Source organism: Momordica charantia (genome assembly GCF_013281855.1).
Source record: "Momordica charantia cultivar OHB3-1 chromosome 6 unlocalized genomic scaffold, Mcharantia_2.0 BLBB01000006.1, whole genome shotgun sequence".
Taxonomy (NCBI): domain Eukaryota; kingdom Viridiplantae; phylum Streptophyta; class Magnoliopsida; order Cucurbitales; family Cucurbitaceae; genus Momordica; species Momordica charantia.
Genome location: NW_028275164.1, coordinates 32,614,734 through 32,622,911, shown reverse-complemented (window position 1 = coordinate 32,622,911; position 8,178 = coordinate 32,614,734). Strand labels below are relative to the sequence as shown.

The following is an 8,178-nucleotide window of genomic DNA, read 5'->3' as shown; positions in this document are numbered from 1 at the left end:
AAGTTGAGTGAAATCTATTTATAGCTAAAGAAAAAAAAATTGTACCTTTGTTTAGAAAAAAAACCTCTATCATTTTAAAAGTTCGATACTACAATTCAACTTTTCATAAACGTTTCAAAATAACCTTTAACCAAACATGAGTTTATAGTTTGAACATAAATCTAGAATGACGTGACGATTAACATCTTAATTTTATTGTCATTGTCTATCAATTTTACCCTTTTAAAAAGGATAGCTTTTTTTTTCAAGCTTAATCCAAATAAGCTTCTACATTAATTACTAGTCATTTTAGATTCTTCAACATTAACTCTTCATTCGTAATATTAATGGGATGTTTGTTCAAAAGATATTTTTGAAACGTTTACGAATCAAATGTAGTATTGAAAATTTTGAAAGAAAGTAATATTTTTTAAATAAAGTTTAAAGGTTTTTTTTTGTTTTTTGTAATTTAGGGCATTAATATCTATTCATTTACTTTTATATTGACCTTAGACACTATTATATTATAGACTATGGTATTATGTTACGATCAAATTAATTAGAAAATAAGAAACAAAAGATAAAAAAGAAAAAAAAGAAAAAAAAAAGGATAAAGATTATGAAATAAAGAGGAAAACAAATTGGTGTGATTAAGATGAGGCCGCGTGGTTGCTTCTGGTTGCTTTAAAAATTAGCCTCCCTCTCCCACTCCTCCTCAAAACCCTCTCTCTCTCTCTCTCTCTCTCTCTCTCTCTCTCTCCCCTCCATTGCCACCGCTTCTAAGCTCCAACAAAACTCCGTCTACTTCTTTCTCTTCCATATTATCAAACCTCATTCTCGGCTCTGAGTCAATTCCCTCAAAGAAAGGTATCAGATATTTTGCAATTCCTGAATTTATTTGTGTTAGTTGTGTATGTATATGTCGTTCACCTCTTTGTTTATGACTATGATCTAGTTTCTTGATTTTCCATGTTCGTTTGATTCGTCGAGTTTTTTAAAAGTTTGTGGAATGGAAACTACTGAGCTTTTTGCGGATGGAGATTCTCGCTTTCTCTCGGTGGAAATTGAATTTCGTTTCCCATTAGCATTACGGAGATTAAAAAAATCACCGGTCCGATCCGGAATTTAATTTTTCCTCCCGATAGGCTTGATTTGTGTCTGTTCGTCAAGTTCTAGCTTCATCTAATTTTTTTTCTTTTGTTTTTTGTTTCTTTTGTTGATTTGATTTGCAGATTGTTTAATCTTCGGCTTACCGAACGGAAAATCTTGACGGCGTGTGTACTTGTGCTCGTGTATTGCTCGATTGATTTCTTGAGATGGATGCGATTGTTTCTAACCTTGAAGAGCCAAGGAATTCTGATTTGCTGGAGCAGCGGCCGAGTAAACGCCGAAAAATCGAATCGGAGAATGAAGCGGTGCTGATTCGCGGCGCCGAATCGACGGATGCGAGAAGACGGTGGAGAACAGAGTCGGAGCAGCAGATTTACTCTTTGAAACTAGTCGAGGCTCTCCAGCGAGTATGTAAAAAATCCGCTTCTCCGCCGGCGAGATCTTCGATTGACGGACGAAAAGTCCGCGAGACGGCGGACCGAGTCCTCGCCGTCGCCGCTAAAGGCAAAACTCGGTGGAGCAGAGCGATCCTGACAAGTCGACTCGATCTCAAACTCAAGAAGCAGAGGAAGGCGAAATCGGCCGTATCCGGCGGCTGTAGCCGGCCGAAGAGGTGGAAAATTAGGTACGAGACAAGGAAATTACCGGCGGTGCAGACGAAGGTTCGAACTCTCGGCCGTCTGGTTCCCGGCTGCCGGAAAATCCCGTTCCTGAACCTCCTCGAAGAAGCTACAGATTACGTCGCTGCTCTACAGATGCAGGTCCGCGCCATGACAGCCGTCGCCGAGCTTCTCGCCGGCGCGCCGGCTGATCGTCAAAGCTTCAGAACGAACTCATAGAAGCTAGTCCAGGGCTTGTAATGCCAGGTGTTTTTTTTTTATTTTCTTTTTGTTTTTTTCTTCACGAATATTATTCATGTATTGTTATGAAATATTTTATTGTACACATTTTTCTTTTAGACTTTTAATCTTCAACTTTTTTTTTATCAATTTCTTGATTGAAAACTTCTAAGTAATTCTTTTTTATTCTCCTAATATAATAAAGGTAGAGAGAGGACCCCCCGGTGAAATTAGTGAATTAGGGTTTATGTACGAAAACAAATTTGTTCGAAAAAAAATTTATTAATATTTTATGTTTATTTATTTTGATAAAATTATGTTTTTTTTTGTAATGTATCTGAAGTCGTCATTAAGTTAACATAGAAAGAACAAAAGATTTATTTCTTTTTCTATCTTCGAAATAAAGCTAACCCATCGAAATAATTAAAATTTTGAAAATGCAAAGACAGTTTTCGTGTTTATTAATAGAAAATAAAAATAGTCACGAAACAAACTCTTTGAATTTTGTTTTCATTTCAAATTATACTTTATTTAAGATTTTAATGAGGGAAAAAATGGGAAATGGGAAAATGGTTAGAAGAATGTTAAAAGAGGTAAAAGCATTGAAGCAAACTTTGGCCTATGATTTGGATAACAATAATGAGGAGTTTTTAAAAGATAATGTATATTAAAAAAAGTTACAATAATGGAATAACTTTGAAATTATTTTTAAAAGCGGGTAGCTTAATTGCTTACCATGAATACGATTAAGTGTAAATCATATACATCAATTACTATTTTCAATTAAATCATGCAGGGTGCTAATTCAAAGTACATTGTATCTATATGATGTGATTTACGTGCTGACTCGCCTGTACAATTCACACCATACGTGGCGTTTTCTTCTTAGGCATGTAAAAAAGGAATAAATAAATCAATCAAATTTCAAGAGACTTCATGGGCATATAATTTGTAAACTATGAAACAAATGTTCGAATGATTAGGTTAAGTAGTCTTTTCACTCGAGGCATTAGCATAGTGACTCGCCTTCCTCCTTCCTCTTCTTAGTCCAATGTCAAATATATATGAGTATGGATTAATAGGCATTAACAAAGCGAGTATAGTTGAAGTTGTGAGTTTAAAACCCACCTCACATGTTATACTGAAAAAAATTATCATTTTTTCGTTATTGTCAGGTTGATTGATAATCAATCATATCAAATGAATAAAAAAAAAACGTTTTTTTTACTTTATTATTTTCTTAAATTTCTTTTTTTCATGGATTCAATTACCATATTTTTTCAAACTGATATACACCTAATTTTTTAGTTTCTTATTTAATTTACATTTTTTTAAACTACATTTTTTTTATATATTTTTTTAAATTACATTATTTACTGCATTATCTTTTATATATTCACTATATTATAGTTTTTACCTTTTCAAACAATATAGAAATCTAAATTATATTTTGAGCTTTCAATTATACACTTTATAATTTTTTAGAGTATTGTTAAAGGATTAAACAAAAGCATGAACGGGCAACTACATATTTATTTAATTTAATGCCTTGAATTGATCCATACATATAAGTCGAAGTTATTAAAAAAATAACATATAAGTCGAACTATATTTCTATCTTCTTCTTTCTTCTTCTTATTTTTTTAATAATTCGAACTATATTTCTATATAACGAAGTCAATTCAAACAATTAAAAAGTTTAAAATTATATTTGGAACTTTTAAATGTTTAAAATAAAATTTAAAATAGTTTTAGGTAAATCTCAGTTTAGTCCAGAATATTTAAGATTATTTTATTTTGATATATGATTTTTCAAAAGTTCTATTTTTTTTTCTAAATTTTCAAATTTATTCTACTTTGCTCCTCATCTTTCAAAAATCTATCTTAGCCAATAAACTTTTAAAATATAACCATTTTAGTTTTTGTTATTTTTCATCATTAATAGTTCAACAAATAGATAAACATAGTTATATATATTGTATATTAACATGTCGATGTAGACATGTATTGGATCCATATAAATAAGTCGAGGTGAATATTTAGCAGCAAAATAAAAACAATGACCAAATAGTTATTCTTTTAAAATCTAAGAGCTAAATTAGATATTTTGAGAGCTTTTAAACCTTATTGAGTTGACGAATTAAAATAAACATTTAGAATATTTAGAAACTTAAAAAAAAAAATAACTCATTCGATAAAATGTTCTAGAGAAAAGGAAACTAAAAACAAAATAAATCTAGTTTAGGTACCTAACTATAATTTTTTTTAGTACAATATGGGGTGAGGATCAAACTCATGAGCTTGGAGATATATATGTCAATTATCAGTAAGCTATGCTCAACAGATACCCAATTATAGTTAAGATTAGTTAAGATACATAAAAACAACTTAGCAATTAAGATACTTATTTCCCTTTGAAGTCGAAGGTTTAAATCTTTACTTTGTACTAATAAATAGTTAAATTATACAAAATTCTCCTAAATTATAAGATAGGCTTCAATAATACCTCTAAACTTTCAAAATTCTCACTTTTACTCTTAAACACTAAATTTGTTTCAAAACTACTCTTTCATCAAATTTTCCATTTAAATAAAGCTAGAAAAGTGATACGGTGGCGACTTATAAAATAGTTGTACACGTGGCAAATTTAAAGTTTAAATTTTGAAACAAATAATTGATGGGTATTTTGTATAAAACATAATTATATGAAATAGGAATGCCATTGATTTTTATTTTTTTTTTATCCAATGAGATTTTTTTAAGGGCAACTTTGTTGGAAAATGAGTGATAGGGAAAATGTCAGTGAATCTTGAAATTTTGAAAGTTGGGGATGAGTTTGGATGGGTGAAATAGTAAATACCCATAAATATGGGATGTACCAATCATGTGGGTGTAAGGGCCAAAGAGCAAAATAATTGAAGGTATCAATGTTTCATTGTCTTCTTGCATTATTATTAAATACTCCTCTCTCTCTCTCTCTCCCTCTCATTTAATGCTCTAACTTACTAAATTCTTGTATACTTACTAAATTCAGTGAACTAGCTAATTCTAAATTAGAATTTTGAAAATACATTTTTCTTAACAATGATGAAGATTCAAACATCGAAATGGAGGATTTGCCCGCAATAAGCACAAATAGTGTTGAAGAGGGAGGTAAAGATCAAGTGTGTCATCTTTAAACCTTTCAGAATTGTAATGAGTTAAAAATTAAAATTTTAACCTTTGATTTTTATGGAGGTACATAAGTAATGTCTTAATCAGTTGAGTCATGCATATCTCGACTAGTTTTCTTTTTCGTTGAAGAAAAAATACAAACACCATATTGTTCCAAACATATCAATTATAACTACAATACATAAATATCTATTTTAATTACTAAATTTTAACGTTTGTTTCACTCTTGTTCATGAACGTTTAGCTGTTGTGTGGATTTGTTGTCAAAAACTTCAACTAATATTTTGTGGCACAACACTATCCATGACTAAAATATAACTCCTCCGACCATGATTCTCAGAAATAGGAAATGGGGTGGAGTCGGTGTTAAAAAATTCCTACAGGACAGGGAGGAAGAGTGCATCATCGACCATGTTCCACCTAATTATTATTCGATCAAAAGGTTTTGAGTTCAAATCTTCCCCCCACATGTTATTACTTATGTGGCAGAGAAAAAGAGATAGTATTATCATGTGTACATCATATATTAGTATGATTATCACCTAAAAGAATTTATGAGCCGTTTGTATAAAGTTTTTTCTACGTGAGCAAGAAACTAGTCCTCTTTTAAGAAAAAGGAAGAGAGCTGGAAGAACAAATATATCTCTTTACAAATTTTTGCATATGCTCGAGATACTTTTAATGTAGGGGAGATGTTGCAGCTTTTAGTTCATAGCCTACTATTTTCTTTTCTAAAAAAAGAAATGTTAAAAGAAAAGGGAGTTTCTCTTTTCAAAAAAAAAAAAAAAAAAAAAACCCCTCTCTCTCTCTCTTACTTTCACACATTTTTTTCCTTATGAATCTCAAAAGATAAGTATACTTGTCCGAGACAAATTATCACCTGTCAGAGACTATTTTTAGTCTATCACTAATAATATTTGTGTGTTTCGAGGGAATCTAAAATTCTCATGAAGTGGGCATCTAGATTTGTGTGTTTGTTTGACGAGAATATCATTTTTAAATATTTGGACATCTTAATACACAAGGCATTTAAGTAATTTTGAGATGTTCTTGCAACATGAATTTTTAAGATTTCCATGTTGATGGTATCTTCTTTTGACGTTGGAGAAAATTGTGTCATATTTGCAAATCTCTATAATTTTGTGCTGGATTTACTAATATGTGCAACACCCGTAAATAAGTATTTTAAAAGTTTATTGACCAAAATAGAATTTAAAAAAAAAAAGAAGAGTTTGGAAATTGAGAAGATGATGTTAAAGTTAGATGAGAAAAGGATGTATGAAAGACATTTATGGATTGGGTCATACATAGACATAGAGGCAGCTCTAATTTAAGTGAAATTAAATAACCAACACGTGCACATACGACGCCGTACAGTCTCAACTTTTCATTCTTTTAAACCCTAAACCCACCCCTCTCTCTTTTGCCTTCCAATTTCCCTTTTTTTCAATTTACTCCCTTCAAATGTTTCAATTTAGTCCCTTACATTTTAACATTCTTTTAGATTATATCCATGTTGGAGTTGGATTCAAATGTTTCAATTTAGTCCCTTACGTTTTAACATTCTTTTAGATTATACCCATGTTGAAGTTGGATTCAAATGTTTCAATTTAGTCCCTTACGTTTTAACATTCTTTTAGATTATACCCATGTTGAAGTTGGATTCAAATGTTTCAATTTAGTCCCTTACGTTTTAACATTCTTTTAGATTATACCCATGTTGAAATTGGATGTTAGATAAATTCACACGACATGATATATTTAGTGAGTATGAAAAAATTTTAAAAAGGGAGTTAGAATATCTAATAGAGAAAAGTTTCTACATTAATAGTTTTGAGTTTTCATCATCTTATTACTCCTCCCTTTGAGGTCAAAGATTCAAATCCCTTCTAAAAGAAAACGATGTTGGCTTGAGAACCTATTGAGTATATATAGATTTTGACGACAAATATCCAACTAGTTTTTTTTTTTTTTTTCCAGTTTGGTTCCTATGATTCAGTCAAACTTCACAATATGTTCCTACCTTTGCTATATTGGTACATTTTCTTACCTGACACTGAGTTGATATTTTCTATTTTACTAACTCTGGCAAGTGATTGAATTTAATGTTTATAGTTGAATAGAAACATAAGGAAATAGATTGGCATTCCGCAATTTGGGTGATAAAATTACAACAAACTTAAAATCATACAAATTAAATTGAAATTTTCAAAATTACAAGGACCAAATTGAATCCGAACTTGACAAAATTTGTAAAATAAGCATTTATATATATTTTTAAATGCTAGAATTTGACATACTTTTAGTGGTATTGCTGTGCTAAGATAAACTTGGGAGAGGTGGGCCCTTTCAGCTTTCTTTCATTGATTTCTCCATTTCTGCTGCTTCACATGTGCCCACGTGCTTCCACCTTTATACCTTTGAATGTTCTTTCTCAAGTCAAAACTATTTTCAATTTATTTTCTTAAATTCTAAATTCAATCCCTATTTACTCAATATTATATATCTATTTATTTCTTTTCACTTTAAAAAGTTTTAATTATTTTCTTTTTTCGAGCTAAATTCAAACATTTTGTCCATATTTTAAAGCCACATCAAATTTCCATTAGGTCATTAAATGAACGATAAAAGTTTTACGGTAAGATTCCATTTGATAACCATTTCATTTTTAATTTTATATTTATGAAAATTATGCTTGTTTGCTCTCTCTGCTTCCAACCTTTTCACTTCTCTTAAAAACACATTTGAACTCTTAGCCAAACTTCAAAACCAAAAATAAATTTTTAAAACATACTTTTTAGGTTTTTAAAATTTTGTCTAGATTTTGAAACGATTCTAAAGAGTTGGTAAAAAAAATACGTAGATGAAAAATTAGTATTTACAAGCTTAATTTCAAAAATGGTTATCAAACGAGACCTATAATTTCACTGCAGAGAATATTCACAGGAGTACTGCATATCATATTCGAGTTCCTTCTTATGGAAATATAAAATTCAATGAGAATTTGGTTCATCTCACACGTACGCGTCATGGGCATCCTGCTTTTCTTATGCTATATATATACCCGTATGTAACT

At 30.5% G+C, this 8,178-nt stretch overlaps 1 pseudogene across 1 annotated transcript; it reads left to right on the top strand.

Annotated features, from left to right (window-relative positions):
* Window positions 1–687: 687 nt before the first annotated feature.
* Window positions 688–2,047, top strand: LOC148211094 (transcription factor bHLH149 pseudogene; annotated as a pseudogene). Its single transcript, XR_015791610.1, has 2 exons — window positions 688–846; window positions 1,212–2,047. The product of XR_015791610.1 is annotated as a transcription factor bHLH149 pseudogene (transcript).
* Window positions 2,048–8,178: the final 6,131 nt, after the last annotated feature.